Below are 18,281 nucleotides of genomic sequence, written 5' to 3'. Positions count from 1 at the left end.
AACTACCAGCAGTAACCACCCCTTGCAGACAATACAGACATACATTTCAACAAAGCCATCTATTACCTTCTGTAGGATAGTTTACATAGCCTGACTGCACCTCCCCCTTTGATGGGACAGCATGTATGCAAAGGTGTACACCCATGCATTATGCCAGCAGCATTACAACTGCATGAACTCAGCTGTACCTGACAGGGGGAACACAGGCTCCTCATGGCACAGTGGACCTGCCTGGTGGACAACTGCCATTATCAGGCTGTACAATAGGAGGTGGATATTGCAGTGACAGTTGGCGTGAGGGTGCCTCCTCAAAATGGTGACACAAACTCCTCAGCTACAACAACCACATAGTGTTGTGATGTTGTGTAGACACAGTAAATGACAAAATTAGCCACTCACAAAAAGTAGAACCACAAAGAACTGTGTAGTTACATGTGTAACCTCAAAGCACAGGCCCTGATTGTTGGCAAACTCATACATAATGAAATGACACAGAAAGGGTCTGTAGCCATAGCTAACCTGTAGTCCCACATATTCTGCATCAACTTTACTCCCCTGCCCCCACCACATGTGACACATGACATTCCTACAACCTGTCCCATAACTTCCATATCTACAGAGCAGGTCGTAAGTGGCCTCTGTATGGAAGATACACAGCATCTATTGGGCATGTTAACATCCTAGGCTGCATCCTACATGGGATGTGTCATGGATTACTAATACCATTGGGAATACCTTGCAATCATACTGAAACCATTGGCTGAACCCCAGCTGACTGGCCAATGGCAATTGTTATACCCTTGCACAGAGGTGGTGCATGCACTGACCACCAGAACTATAGACCTCTTTGCCTGAGTATCCATATCTGTAGGGGCAATCATCATGGAGCTGATCAGCATACATATATGTGATCTACACATAATTGACTGTACACAGTTTGGAGGTTTGACAGGGAGATCGTGACTGTTAAATGTGGTGGACATTTCTGAGGCAATCACTGAGGACCTTGGTGAGGGGACATCACATCATGTACAAAGCACCCACTTAGGCATCCATGGAACTATCATTGTAGACCATTGATGGCACACATACTCAACATAGGGACATCCACCTCCAATAGCTGATCTGTAAGCGGCAGTGTTCAACAGGCTCAGTCCTGGGTCCTCTACTGCTTGGAATTCATTTAACCACTATACAAGTAAATACTGACTGTCTGTGGCTAACAATGTTGGCTGATGCCCGCAGAGTGTGAGCACTCACGGAGTCTCTGAGTTATGTCAATATCCTACAAGAGGGTAGTGATGAACAAATGCATGTTGAGATAGTAATGGCCATAAACTCCATGCAAATATATATGTAGTATCATTTGCATCAGTAACACCACTGTACCTGGTAAGTAGGACATCAGTTGCAACATATGATATACATATTCAGGGGTGAAAGAACTGGGCACACAGACCTGGCCACACAGGTTTACACCTAATGTGCCTGAGATCACCATGTCTCCCCAGTGGTATGACGGAAATCATGTGTCATAGCTCAGGGCACAATCACCCATAATTGACATACTCATAACCTCCATATACTCTTCACTCAGCATGCCAATATCTGAATGCAATGGCCATTTGGTAATGGACCTTTCCAAGCAGTACTGGCAGTTGCACACAACAGTTTGGTCCCTCACAAGGGAACTTCACATCTTCAGCATGTGCTCAATGGGGATCGTGTGAAATGAGTGTCACTGTGGCCTGTGGCATATACACATCTCAAAGGTGATCTCTGCCTTGCATATGGGCCAATGTGTGAATGTGCTTGATTGTAAATTCTGCATATCTGTAGGTGGCATAGTACATGGATTAATCACTGTAAGGACATTAACCTAGTATGTGACGTTAATAATACATGTTGGTGGGAGAAATTTGTCCAGCAGACTTTAACCCCCCTTTGCAACAGAGCCCTGGCTAATGGCAAGCAGAGCACCTCAGTGCTCCTCAGCACATCCTATCTGTACGTCTGACTGGGCGACCATCATTTCACCACAGGGCTTCTGCCTGTCTCCCTCTTGGACTGGGGCAATATGTGCTGATCATGTACATAAGGATATAAAGGTGTCTCTGATTGTGAAGGCTGTATGGCCATTATGCTAGTGAAGTTCAAATGTCCTGTGGTTCCATAAGCTGATGTAAATTGCTCTAAAGCCACACACACAAACATGGCTACATTGAGGATAGCGCTTTTCGTTTATGCCAGGTGGCATAAACGAAAAGCGCTTTACACATTACTCTTTGGGTGTGCCTCTTCATTCTGCTCGCAGGTTTCTCAGTTTGTCGTTTTTTGTGTCTTTTCAGTTTACTACATTGAGGATAGCTCCACTTCCAATTACTGCTTACAAGACACAGCATGGCACACACATAGTGCAAGTTGGCTGTATGTAGATTAAAACACTTACCCATGTAATAGTACACAGTACAGATCACAGTATGTGATGCATGCAACACACCTCATGTTTGACAGCACTGTTGTTGTAGGACATATTATGCTTGATGACATCAGCAGGCCAAGTTGTGGTCAGGCATTTTGAGGGCCACATCACCTGCTATAACTAAAATTCTGCAAAACACTACTTCTTTGTAAGTTACTGAGGTGATCAAATTTATGCCGTATGGACATACACGCATGCACCAGGTGACCTGCAGTGAGATTAGAACTCCTACTTATCTAGTCTTACACACTATAGATCACAGTAGTTATTGCACATGCCACGGCTGATGTCTGTTTTATATATATGATTGCAGGCAAAGTACTTGTGGATTACACAAACTAGACCTGTGTTGAACAGCGTCTTTGGCCTGCAGAGTGATATTGCTTCGTACTGTTATCTGTATGTAGTATCCTAGCAGTGAGATAACTGTTATTATCCTAGGTATGTGTCTACAGTTACCAGTATGGCCATATGTAGCTGTTTGCACTTGTATGAGCAAACCTATGGTCAGGAACAATGTGTCCTGTCCATGCATGCATAGACAACATTTTACATTACACCACCTGGTCACATGTTGCTGTCTATGTGGTGATATCCAGCAGGCACAGGGGTCTGTAGTTAAGTGGATAATGTACTGCTGAGGCCTTACTTTGGATCCTCTGAGCAACATAATAGATGTGTGACAGCAGCTTTACCCATCAGTATTAGGGTATATTGGACACTACAGACATCCACACACATATTTTTGCATATAACAGGGATGTATATATAAATGTAGCTGTGTGTGTGTACGATGTGTATATGTGTTATGTGGATATAGGGGGACAGACTGAAAAGTATGTATATATGTAAATATATATATATATATATATATATATATATATATATATATATTACTGCTATATATACAGGTCTATATTTGAATATACATAGAGATAGATATACTATGTATGTGAGAGAGATATAGTGACAGATGGAAGTGTATACATATATGTGCATATATAGACATATGTATACATAAAAGGTAATTTTGATTAGAGGGCAACAGGATTGCGGTCTGTTTAAGTGTATGGGCATGCCCAGTGGGACTGTCAGTACTTATAAAGTGACTCCAGGCCACACCTACCTGCACTCCAGTCTGGGATTTTGTGTGTTACAGACACTGACATATGTTCCTGTTTCTGCTGTACTGCACTTCACTCAAAATGTCCTTGGCATTCCCCAGCTGTCTGATGTAATTATGACAGAGGTTCATAATGTTACACCACACACAGACTGACAGTCTGTGAAAACACCAACACAATAATACCTCACATGCAAAAGATGTAGATACTTCCAGATGTGAACCATCAAAGTCATCACCCATGCTAACTTTCCTAGTCCACTGAGCCACACAAGCTGCCAGTGAGAGTAGTCATTCATCACACAATCAACAGCATACATATGTATGTTGTTATTCCTACATTAAGTGAGACATACAGTGTGTGATCACTTTATATGTTACTGCCCTGTGTTTGCCTGGACTGCTGATATACCATTGCTGACCTACTGTTAAAGCAGTTATATCGGAAAACTGCTGTGCTGGGTGTGGGGGAACAACAGAGCACATGTTCTGCTGGGTTACAAAGTAGTCCAACTATCATGTGACCTCACTGTTTAACATCTCCCTTGACTGATATAGTGCATATTCCAACCATGAGGCCTAGTGAATATTAAAAAACACAAAATAGTGGACTGGGTAACTGTAGTCCACTGTGGATGATACTTGTGTCCAAATAGCCCACTATATTTCCTTGCATAAATGCAGCAGATCCATACATTCAATAACATATTATAGTAATTTTTACAAGTACTGTGTAGGTTAGAGGCCTACCTTGCAAATGCACCAGTTGACAGAACTGTAGCTTAGGGCTGACTCTGTCTGAGGCAAGCAGTACACAGCCAATATATGGATAGGTACAGGTTGTAAAGCTTGCCTGGCAACAATTTTACTATATGTACATGAGTAGGTGTAAGGTGTCAGTCTCTAGGACCCTAGATTGTCAGTGAAGGTGTATGAATTGTCTCTTAGCCAAAGCCAGGGTGTACTGGGCATGCCTACGTCTACATACAGGGACATCATCTGGGGGTTGCTCCTCCGAGTCCTCCTGTGACTGTGGCTCTGGTGATCTAGGCTGTGGTGGACGGCTGTGTATCCCTTCCCTTTGCTAATCCTTCTGAAGCTGTTTCCACAAGATCATATTGTATAGAATAGCACATAATGTGAACACAGTTATGCTACTCAACTCTAGAAGTCTAAATCTGAAAATGCACTCTCTCGAAGCAGTCCTTAAAATGGAGAACATCGACATCTGTGTAGTGACTGAGACCTGGTTCAAGGCTCGAGACAGCACTCCAGCACTACCAGGCTATAATTCATACCACACCTTTCAGCCCCTAAACCTGGATCGATGTACTAAAAGCGGTGGTGTCTCCATATTCATAAAAGATATGCACACCTCCAAACTAGTAGCCCAACACAACCCATCAGAGATACTTCACGTACAACTAACACTGGGTAAAACTGCAATCCAGGTTGTAGCCTGCTATAGATCCCCCACCATGTCCCAAGACTCCCACTCCACATGCCTAAACACACTGGAAAATATTAGAGTACAACCCAATACCCTTATACTGGGAGACTTTAACCACCAAAAAAGAAATGAGCCAGCAACTGTAAGCTGTAACATATATCAAAATATATTTATTAGATTACATATATGTTATAGCTTACAGTTGCTGCCTCATTTCTTTTTTGATACTTTGCCTTTTAGAGCCGTGCATTTACCTATGTGCAGGACCCTGTTCTGGTGTGAGACTTTAACCACCCCTCCATTAACTGGGAAAATTACTCATGCACCAACACACTTGCTCAACGTTTTCTGGAATTCATTAATTCCAATGCCCTGGACCAACTCATTCTTACCCCCACCAGGGGCAGAAACATCCTTGACCTGGTCATTGCTAACATGGGTGACCGTTGCTCTACACCAGTAATCAGCTCCTCTCTGGTCAGATCTGACCACAAGCTAATCACCATGGATATCCACATCCCACCCTCACCCCCCTAAAGGAAACCACTGTAGAAAACTTCTCCAAAGCCAATTTTGGGCTTCTAAAAACAGAGGTGGCTAACGTCACGACACCCATGCAAATGGAAAATAGGTGCATGACTGCTGAATCATACACCAATGCACTGTATGAGCACATATACAAGTGCATGGAATGGGCCATACCAAACAGAACCAAGACGTTCTTCTCCAAAAAAGGATGCCAATCTGGTGGTCCCCCACCAAACAAACTCTACAACAGAAGGAAAAAATTGTTGCAGAAAAGGGTGAAGTTCCAAGACTGGAAAAACTCCTTTGTTAGCCTCAGCAAAAAACTGAGATCCATCATCAAATTCTCTAAAGCTAGCTATGAAAACAAAATTGCTGCAGATTCTAAAGACAACCACAAGGCATTCTATAGTTATGTCAAGAATCTACATGGCAATACTCAGATCTGCTCTGAGTTAAAGAACAATGGCAATACATATACAGAACCAAATAATATTGTCAACTTACTGACTGACAAGTTCAGTGCGAACTTTACCCTCTTTTCACCCCTAAAGGGCCTATCACAATACCCGAGGAATGCCAAGTCCCTATTATCACGGCAACACAGGTAAAAACTGCACTGTCCAAAGCCAGGAATACAGCTTCCATAGGACCTGATAATATCCCTGGCTGTGTTCTACATGAATTACAAAGTGAACTGGCACCACACTTGAGTACTCTGTTCAATCACACCTAATCTCAGGCTTTGTTTCTGCCGAATGGCATACTGCTATGGTCAGCCCACTCCACAAAGGGGGAGCGACTACAGGCCCTGGGAACTACCACTCCATTACCCTGATGAGTCTGATATGTAAGGCTATGGACCGCATCATCATGGACATTATATATAAGGACATAGGGAATCTCCAAACTCTGGACCCCAAGCAGTATGGGTTTGTGAAAGGTAGATCATGCCTGCTCAACCTGACGGACTTCTTCGAGTCTGTCACCAGAGCTGTGGATGAGGGCAAGGTAGTTTTCACAGCCTACCTAGATCTTGCCAAGGCCTTCGACACCATCTCTCACTCAGGAATCATAGACAGACTCACTAAACTAGGCATAAACCCCTATGTAATAAGATGGGTTGCCAAATGGCTCACTGATTGAACCCACACTGTGAAAGTAGCGGACTTCAAATCTGACTACCGACCAGTTACAAGTGGTGTCCCACAGGGATCGGTCCTAGGTCCTCTCCCGTTTGGCATCTACTTAACTGAAGTTCAAGCCAACACAAAGGGACTCTGGCTGACAAAGTTTGCAGATGATTGCAAATTGGGAGCCATTATTGATTCTCCAACTGATGTAGACATTCTACAAAAAGACTTCACTGACACTAATGACTGGTGCCAGAACCATGGCCTTAAGCTCAATGCCATAAAGTGCATTGTCATTCCCTTTGGGAAAAATGTGGTGCCCATGAACTACCACATAGGCGGTAGTCCACTAAACATTGAAGGTAAGATAAGACACCTGGGGACACAGGTTGAAAGCAACCTCTCCTTTGATAACCACATTGTCACTGTAGTCAGAAAGTCCTTCTATGTGGCACATCTCATTACAAAAGGTTTCTCATCCAGGATGAAATAGGTCATAATCCCTCTCTACTCATCCCTCATTAGACCTATTATAGAATACGATGCCCCATTTGGTATGTACCTCACTAGACACCTACAACAACTGGAAAGGCCTCAAAAATACCTCACTAAGAAGATCTTAGGCCATAGACACATACCCTATATGGACAGACTAAAAATAACTCCAGCTATAATCTGTCTCTTATCGCCTACTTAGAGGTGATCTCTTCTTGACCTACAAAACCATGTCTGACCCAGAGCTGCTAGATATGCTACACCTAAAGAAATCCCAATCCCTCCATGCCACATGCTCTAGGGACCTTAACCTCATTACCACAATAAACAGAACATGCTGGAGGGACAGGTTCCTAACCCAGAGACTTCCCATACTATGGAACAAACTTCCCATTCTCATCAAACACAGTACTTCATTGGCCCTCTTTAAGAGAAATCTTGACAAGTGGGTGGGCAGTAGGAAGTTCACCCCAGGGATCACATTGGTGGCCTTGCTTGACAGAGGCATTGGGAACTAACTTTGGGAGGCATGATGCCAGGGAATCTTCTTGGGCTAGACTTATATAGGCTCTAGGGCCGTTAGCCTAGTACACACCTATGAATCTATGAATACATGTGGCTGTAGAGTACTGCAGGGCTTCACCAGCTATATCAAGGCACTGGAACTGTAACTTCAGAAGCTCAAACACACATTTGATGTTCCTAGTTTGTGCATGTGCCTCATTATGGTATTCTTTGGTGGGTGGGTGTGCATTTCTGATGGGTGTCATCATTCATGATTCCAGGGTGTAGCCAGCATCCCCCAGTAAATGGTTGTGGGGGGATGCCCCCACAGCAAACATCTGGTACAGCTGTGATGTGTGCCAGATATGGGAGTCATGATAACTGCCATGGCTACCAGCACATACATTCATGATAATCCCCTGGGCACTGCACACGACCTGGCAGTTGATGAAGTGGAGCCCTTTGTGGTTGACATAGATTCTACAGTCCTCATTGGGTGGTGCCTTGATGTGTCCATGAGTGCAGTTTATGGCACCCAGAACTTCAGGGTAGTGTGCTACATGGTAGAAGTGTTGCATATTGCTGGCCCTTGCCTCAGCAGTGAGGGGAAAAGAAATGTGCTCACTGACATATGGTAGCATGGCATCTAGGAACTGGTGGAGGACCCTGGATGCTGAAGCCTGTGAGACCCCAATCATGTCCCCAGCTGGTCTTTGGAAAGTAGCTGTAGCTAGTATCCTAAGGACTACACATACCTTTGTTTGCACTAGGATGGGTTCCCCTCTGTTGGCTCTGGGTCTGAGTTGAGGGCAGCAGAGCTCAGTGAGTTCTTGTAGTATGTCCCTGTCCACCCTGTAGCGCTCTACAATCTCCAGTTCATGTAGCTCCTGGAAGGTTACCCTGGACCTGAACACTTTTCTCCTTCTCTGTCTAGGCCTATTGTCAGCAGCAGCAGCAACTTCAGCATCTAGCACATACAGGTGCATCATAACTGCAGCAGCCCCTAATATTCTCTCAGTTAAAATTCCCTAGTCTGTACTTCAATGGTGCAGAGTATTGGGAAAAATAAGAATGTAGGGTTCATGCATACTTTTATAAATTACTATAAGATGAACCAGGAATCCAGGACGCCAATTAAATCATGCAGAAACACTCCATCTTTATTTAAACAACCAGTTTTAGCGCTTTCATCTCTCTTACAGAGACTTCATCAGAAACAAAGTGCTATGATTAATTGGACATTTAAATACTGTTCTAATTAATGACATCACATAATCAGTTCAAAATTTAAAACGGTAACTGCTCGTTTAAAAAGCCTATTGCTTGCCTAAATATTCTATTGGCACAATGGGTCTCTATTCAAAACCAAGTTATAAAAAACTTGTTCAAAAATTCTATGTTTGTGATATAACCAGAGCAAACTTCCAAAATTGATTTGTATATATATATATATATTATTTACATAATAACTTATAAAAAATAAATTGATAAATTAATAACGATATGAATGTGTGCAATATAAATATGTGCAATAGTTACTTGTTTAAAAATGCCATATATACATGCCCACAAACATTACGAACACATTAAAAGATTTTTTCATATATATAATAAATATAGTTGAAAAAATATGTAATAAAAAAATATCATATTTATACATAGAGTTGTTTAACTAACTCATCCAATGACTTAAATGTTGTTAGCCCTTTCAATAAGCAAGGGTACCAAGGATACAAATTCATTAAGACCTGGGGGAAACATAGAAGCCAGTCTGTACTGCCACTGGCTTTCTTTCTTTTTTAAAAGATTTTTCCAGTCACCACCTCTAGTATCCATCTTTATTGTGTCCAAGATACCAAACAAAAATTTTTTAAAACCAACACAAACTGTACTATGTTTGTAAAGGGCATTCGTGCTTTTACAATTTTTTATGTCATTCAAATGTTCGTAAATTCTATTTTTAAGTAGACGTTCAGTCTTACCTACAAAGAAATGTTTGCAGGTGTAACATGAAGCCAGGTACACCACCCCCCTAGTATTACAATTACCTTTTAATAAATGTACCCTGCTGTTCATAATATTGTTCAATACTAAGGTTGGTTCAATATTGATAAAAGAACAATAGTGGCACATACCACATCGTTTGGTGCCATGTTTGTCGGGGAGAGTATTACCTGTTTTGTATTCTAATAGTTGTTTCATGTTTTGACCTACCCTGTTCACAAATCTAGGTTTGTTACCCAACTTTTTATGTATAACATCATTTGATCTAAAAATATTCCAATTTTTTTCAAAAATATTTTTGATGGCAGGGGTTCTAATGTTGTATGTTAGAACACAAGCTCTATTGAAATTACAAGTAATAAATGGTTCATTGTCACCTGTATTTTCTCCCAGATTTCCAGTTAACTCGGAAGAGCCAAGTAAAGGTAGGTACTTGTACCCCCATTGATGGTAAATATCTTGCAAAATAAAATTAATCAAAACCATGGGGTATCCTCTTTCTGAAAACATTTCTCTTAAAGTAAATTCGTTATCTAGATCTTCTTTATTGGAAGTCATCCTGGCAATTCTTATGGCTTGCCCTTTAATAATACTGACCTTTTGTACTAATGGATGATTGCTTTCAAAATGTAAATAAGCATTACAAAATGTCTTTTTCCTAAATATTTTAGATTTGAACCATTTATTTTGATTATCCTTAATTATAGAAGTATCCAAATAACTAATACTCAATGTACTGTGCTGAAAAGTAAAAGACAGAAAGTCAGTACTAGAATTAATATAGTCTATAAACTTGGAAATGTCCTCTTCCAAACCTCCCCAAAGGACAAAGATATCGTCCAGATATCGGAGATAAAGTTTAATGTTAGACCAAAATGGGCCGTCAAATACATGTTGAGTCTCCCAACCCAGTAAAACCAAATTAGAATAAACTGGTGAACAAGCTGCACCCATAGGAACTCCGGTGATTTGCTGATAAAATTCCCCCTCAAACCACAAAAAATTGTTCTCCAAAACTATGTTCATGAGTTCACATATTAACTTTACCTTGTCATTGTCCAGGTCCGAGAATTTAAACAATACTTCCTCAAATAGGGTCATCCCTTGATCTTTGGGAATACATGTGAACAAATCCTTAACGTCTATAGTTAGAAGCATAATATTGTCTTGAAATAAATCTTGTTTAACACTTTTCAAAAATTCCCAGGAATCCTTTAATAAATGAGGTGTCTTGTAAACTACATGTTGTACATGAGAATCAATAAACACAGTCAATGGATGTATCTTAGATCCCTTGGCTGCCACTATAGGTCTAAACGGGGGCCTGGAAATGTCCTTGTGTACTTTAGGTATACCAAAAAATACTGGTATTTTAGGAAATTTTCTAAATAAAAATTCATAATCACTAGGACTAATTCTACTTTCCAAAAGATATTCCTCTAAATAACTATCTATTCTTGAATAAGAGATGTTTATCTGATTTTTAGAGGTATGACTGTAAGTATTCTCATCGAACAACAAGTCCAACATAGCATTGGAATAGTCCATACTGCGAAAGATGACAATCCCCCCGCCTTTACCAGGAACCATAATACGAATACTATGGTCATTTCTCAAATCACAAAGTAAATTGTATTCCTCCTTAGTTAAATTCCACTCAGTTAACCTGTTATTTTGTTTAAATTCATTGTATATATCCTCCATAACAAGTTTTTCATATGTTTCTAATAAGGGATGTAGGGGGGGATTATATACACTCCTCTTTTTCAATTTCTTGTGAATACTTGTAGTATTGACACCATTGCTATCCAGGGGTTCCAAAAATATTTCAAAATTTAATTTTCTCGTATAAAATTTTAAAGCTTCTATATTATCAACTAAATCCCCTTTACTGGATGGAATAAACTTGATACCCTTGGAAAAAAGTTTAAAATAATCATCCGTAATTGTCCTATCTGAATAATTATAAATAGTAAAGCCTCCTTTCTGAAAAATAACATTTTTCTGGGATGGTGAAGGAATGGTAAAATGTTCCTTGTCTAATAACCAATCCTGTGATGGGGAAACTGATTTCTCCTCTGGGGATAGTAAGTTCTGTTGTATTCCCCCTCTTTGGTGTAATACTGTGCCAGTCTCTCTGAGCACCTGAGAGTAGGAAAATCCTCCTCATCTTGATTTGGCATACCTGTCCCTTCATCCACCCAATCCATTGTTTGCCCTGCATTGGTATAAGAAGTGGATGATGTATGCCCTTGTTGTAATTCACCACTACCATGTCTAAAATGTTGATTATACATAGGCTTCTTCTTATTAAACTTGTTGTGATGATTGTTTTGATTTTTATTAATATACACCATATTATCCTGATAATTCTTCTGATCTCTAATAATTTTACGTTTTTTCTTCTGGAAAATATTAAAACATCTATTCTCAACCCTGTCTAACATTTTAAAATACAAATTGCTATAATGTTAAAACAACAAATCATTCTTAATTTTGTTATCCAGACTTTGAACATCTTTGAAAACTTGTTCCCTGAATTTCATAGTAATGTACAGTTTTCTTTAAGAGACCCAGGCCAATTTCATTAAAATAATCACTAAAATCAGACATAATTTCATCAGTATAGTAAATGCCAAAAGGGAACTTGTAAATTCTTAGTCCCTGTGGCACAATTTTTAAAGTAATACATTGTTTAAAATATGCAATATCAATTTCAATATTTTTACATTTAAAAAGTCTTTTTTCCAATGAAAAAATCAAATCCTTGAGCGAAACGTTATAATTGTCTTTGTCTGTGGTGATAAAGTTATTGTCACACTCATTGATGTTTTCAGTAGAAGAAAAGCAATACTGTTTAAAACAAACTTTTTCAAATCTGTTAATAGCTTCTTGTTGCGAGACCGACACCGGGTTATCAACCGGTTCGACACCACTATCGTTTGAAAAAATATTGTTATTTTGAGGTCTATGATTACAAACTAGTAGTTGGAACACAGTACCTTGTTTTGGTCGAACATCAGCGTTCGTGGATTCAAAACGGGTATTTCCTGACCCCACGAGTATCGGAGAAGGACCTGTACCCATCAGACCTCTATTGTGCACACCCGTAGTGCCGTTAGAACAACATTTATTTGCACTGTGTGGTCCTAAACCACTTCCGCCCTGCTGTACAGACTTGCCATTGCTGTTGACCAAACTACCCTGATTCTGCAGGTTTGGTTGATGAGGCGGATATCCTGTAATGTTGGTACTGTAACCAACATATCCCGGAGGCACAAACACAGTACGCTCACCCATCAAGGAAGGACCAGTAACACCGTGGTTCTCTCTTTGAGTCAAAAGTTCCAATAGTTTAGTAAGTTCACCCTTCAAATGAGACACTTCACCACATAACTCCTTAATCTCCGCTCCAGGATCCTTGGTGAGCGTAGTGTTGGACAAATTTAAATCCCCAGAAATATCCATGGTTCACCATAAACACAAAACTGGTAGCAAATGACAAAAAATAAATAGACCAATATAAATTACCATAAGATGAACCAGGAATCCAGGACGCCAATTAAATCATGCAGAAACACTCCATCTTTATTTAAACAACCAGTTTTAGCGCTTTCATCTCTCTTACAGAGACTTCATCAGAAACAAAGTGCTATGATTAATTGGACATTTAAATACTGTTCTAATTAATGACATCACGTAATCAGTTCAAAATTTAAAACGGTAACTACTCATTTAAAAAGCCTATTGCTTGCCTAAATATTCTATTGGCACAATGGGTCTCTATTTATATATTTGATTTAGTTATATATTTATATAAATAAAAAATATATATATATATTTAATTTGATATATTTGAATAGAGACCCATTGCGCCAATAGAATATTTAGGCAAGCAATAGGCTTTTTAAATGAGTAGTTACCGTTTTAAATTTTGAACTGATTACGTGATGTCATTAATTAGAACAGTATTTAAATGTCCAATTAATCATAGCACTTTGTTTCTGATGAAGTCTCTGTAAGAGAGATGAAAGCGCTAAAACTGGTTGTTTAAATAAAGATGGAGTGTTTCTGCATGATTTAATTGGCGTCCTGGATTCCTGGTTCATCTTATAGTAATTTATATTGGTCTATTTATTTTTTGTCGTTTGCTACCAGTTTTGTGTTTATGGTGAACCATGGATATTTCTGGGGATTTAAATTTGTCCAACACTATGCTCGCCGAGGATCCTGGAGCGGAGATTAAGGAGTTACGTGGTGAAGTGTCTCATTTGAAGGGTGAACTTACTAAACTATTGGAACTTTTGACTCAAAGAGAGAACCACAGTGTTACCAGTCCTTCCTTGATGGGTGAGCGTACTGTGTTTGTGCCTCCGGGATATGTTGGTTACAGTACCAACATTACAGGATATCCGCCTCATCAACCAAACTTGCAGAATCAGGGTAGTTTGGTCAACAGCAATGGCGAGTCTGTACAGCAGGGCGGAAGTGGTTTAGACCACACAGTGCAAATAAATGTTGTTCTAACGGCACTACGGGTGTGCACAATAGAGGTCTGATGGGTACAGGCCCTTCTCCAATACTCGTGGGGTCAGGAAATACCCGTTTTGAATCCACGAACGCTGATGTTCGACCAAAACAAGGTACTGTGTTCCAACCACTAGTTTGTAATCATAGACCTCAAAATAACAATATTTTTCAAATGGTAGTGGTGTTGAACCGGCTGATAACCCGGTGCCGGTCTCACAAAAAGAAGCTATTAACAGATTTGAAAAAGTTTGTTTTAAACAGTATTGCTTTTCTTCTACTGAAAACATCGAGTGTGACAATAACTTTATCACCGCAGACAAAGACAATTATAATGTTTCGCTCAAGGATTTGATTTTTTCATTGGAAAAAAGACTTTTTAAATGTAAAAATATTGAAATTGATATTGCATATTTTAAACAATGTATTACTTTAATAATTGTGCCACAGGGACTAAGAATTTACAAGTTCCCTTTTGGCATTTACTATACTGATGAAATTATGTCTGATTTTAGTGATTATTTTAATGAAATTGGCCTGGGTCTCTTAAAGAAAACTGTATATTACTATGAAATTCAGAGGGAACAAGTTTTCAAAGATGTTCAAAGTCTGGATAACAAAATTAAGAATGATTTGTTGTTTTCACATTATAGCAATTTGTATTTTAAAATGTTAGACAGGGTTGAGAATAGATGTTTTAATATTTTCCAGAAGAAAAAAGTAAAATTATTAGAGATCAGAAGAATTATCAGGATAATATGGTGTATATTAATAAAAATCAAAACAGTCATCACAACAAGTTTAATAAGAAGAAGCCTATGTATAATCAACATTTTAGACATGGTAGTGGTGAATTACAACAAGGGCATACATCATCCACTTCTTATACCAATGCAGGGCAAACAATGGATTGGGTGGATGAGGGGACAGGTATGCCAAATCAAGATGAGGAGGATTTTCCTACTCTCAGGCATTCAGAGAGACTGGCACAGTATTACACCAAAGAGGGGGAATACAACAGAACTTACTATCCCCAGAGGAGAAATCAGTTTCCCCATCACAGGATTGGTTATTAGACAAGGAAAATTTTACCATTCCTTCACCATCCCAGAAAAATTTTATTTTTCGGAAAGGAGGCTTTACTATTTATAATTATTCAGATAGGACAATTACGGATGATTATTTTAAACTTTTTCCAAGGGTATCAAGTTTATTCCATCCAGTAAAGGGGATTTAGTTGATAATATAGAAGCTTTAAAACTTTATACGAGAAAATTAAATTTTGAAATATTTTTGGAACCCCTGGATAGCAATGGTGTCAATACTACAAGTATTCACAAGAAATTGAAAAAGAGGAGTGTATATAATCCCCCCCTACATCCCTTATTAGAAACATATGAAAAACTTGTTATGGAGGATATATACAATGAATTTAAACAAAATAACAGGTTAACTGAGTAGAATTTAACTAAGGAGGAATACAATTTACTTTGTGATTTGAGAAATGACCATAGTATTCGTATTATGGTTCCTGATAAAGGCGGGGGGATTGTCATCTTTCGCAGTATGGACTATTCCAATGCTATGTTGGACTTGTTGTTCGATGAGAATACTTACAGTCATACCTCTAAAAATCAGATAAACATCTCTTATTCAAGAATAGATAGTTATTTAGAGGAATATCTTTAGGAAGGTAGAATTAGTCCTAGTGATTATGAATTTTTATTTAGAAAATTTCCTAAAATACCAGTATTTTTTGGTATACCTAAAGTACACAATGACATTTCCAGGCCCCCGTTTAGACCTATAGTGGCGGCCAAAGGGATCTAAGATACATCCATTGACTGTGTTTATTGATTCTCATGTACAACATGTAGTTTACAAGACACCTCATTTATTAAAGGATTCCTGGGAATTTTTGAAAAGTGTTAAACAAGATTTATTTCAAGACAATATTATGCTTCTAACTATAGACGTTAAGGATTTGTTCACATGTATTCCCAAAGATCAAGGGATGACCCTATTTGAGGAAGTATTGTTTAAATTCTCGGACCTGGACAATGACAAGGTAAAGTTAATATGTGAACTCATGAACATAGTTTTGGAGAACAATTTTTTGTGGTTTGAGGGGGAATTTTATCAGCAAATCACCGGAGTTCCTATGGGTGCAGCTTGTTCACCAGTTTATTCCAATTTGGTTTTACTGGGTTGGGAGACTCAACATGTATTTGACGGCCCATTTTGGTCTAACATTAAACTTTATCTCCGATATCTGGACGATATCTTTATCCTTTGGGGAGGTTTGGAAGAGGACATTTCCAAGTTTATAGACTATATTAACTCTAGTACTGACTTTCTGTCTTTTACTTTTCAGCACAGTACATTGAGTATTAGTTATTTGGATACTTCTATAATTAAGGATAATCAAAATAAATGGTTCAAATCTAAAATATTTAGGAAAAAGACATTTTGTAATGCTTATTTACATTTTGAAAGCAATCATCCATTAGTACAAAAGGTCAGTATTATTAAAGGGCAAGCCATAAGAATTGCCAGGATGACTTCCAATAAAGAAGATCTAGATAACGAATTTACTTTGTTAAGAGAAATGTTTTCAGAAAGAGGATACCCCATGGTTTTGATTAATTTTATTTTGCAAGATATTTACCATCAATGGGGGTACAAGTACCTACCTTTACTTGGCTCTTCCGAGTTAACTGGAAATCTAGGAGAAAATACAGGTGACAATGAACCATTTATTACTTGTAATTTCAATAGAGCTTGTGTTCTAACATACAACATTAGAACCCCTGCCATCAAAAATATTTTTGAAAAAAATTGGAATATTTTTAGATCAAATGATGTTATACATAAAAAGTTGGGTAACAAACCTAGATTTGTGAACAGGGTAGGTCAAAACATGAAACAACTATTAGAATACAAAACAGGTAATACTCTCCCCGACAAACATGGCACCAAACGATGTGGTATGTGCCACTATTGTTCTTTTATCAATATTGAACCAACCTTAGTATTGAACAATATTATGAACAGTAGGGTACATTTATTAAAAGGTAATCGTAATACTAGGGGGGTGGTGTACCTGGCTTCATGTTACACCTGCAAACATTTCTATGTAGGTAAGACTGAACGTCTACTTAAAAATAGAATTTACGAACATTTGAATGACATAAAAAATTGTAAAAGCATGAATGCCCTTTACAAACATAGTACAGTTTGTGTTGGTTTTAAAAAAAAATTGTTTGGTATCTTGGACACAATAAAGATGGATACTAGGGGTGGTGACTGGAAAAATCTTTTAAAAAAGAAAGAAAGCCAGTGGTAGTACAGACTGGCTTCCATGTTTCCCCCAGGTCTTAATGAATTTGTATCCTTGGTACCCTTCCTTATTGAAAGGGCAAACAACATTTAAGTCATTGGATGAGTTAGTTAAACAACTCTATGTATAAATATGATATTTTTTTATATACATATTTTTTCAACTATATTTATTATATATATGAAAAAATCTTTTAATGTGTTCGTAATGTTTGTGGGCATGTATATATGGCATTTTTAAACAAGTAACTATTGCACATATTTATATTGCACACATTCATATTGTTATTAATTTATCAATTTAATTTTTATAAGTTATTATGTATATAATATATATATACAAATCAATTTTGGAAGTTTGCTCTGGTTATATCACAAACATAGAATTTTTGAACAAGTTTTTTATAACTTGGTTTTGAATAGAGACCCATTGTCCCAATAGAATATTTAGGCAAGCAATAGGCTTTTTAAACGAGTAGTTACCATTTTAAATTTTGAACTGATTACGTGATGTCATTAATTAGAACAGTATTGAAATGTCCAATTAATCATAGCACTTTGTTTCTGATGAAGTCTCTGTAAGAGAGATGCAAGTGCTAAAACTGGTTGTTTAAATAAAGATGGAGTGTTTCTGCATGATTTAATTGGCGTCCTGGATTCCTGGTTCATCTTATAGTAATTTATATTGGTCTATTTAGT

The sequence above is a fragment of the Protopterus annectens genome, chromosome 7.part0, assembly GCF_019279795.1.
Source record: "Protopterus annectens isolate FY-2018-M chromosome 7.part0, PAN1.0, whole genome shotgun sequence".
In the NCBI taxonomy this organism is placed as follows: Eukaryota; Metazoa; Chordata; order Ceratodontiformes; family Protopteridae; genus Protopterus; species Protopterus annectens.
This window is presented reverse-complemented; position numbering follows the sequence as displayed.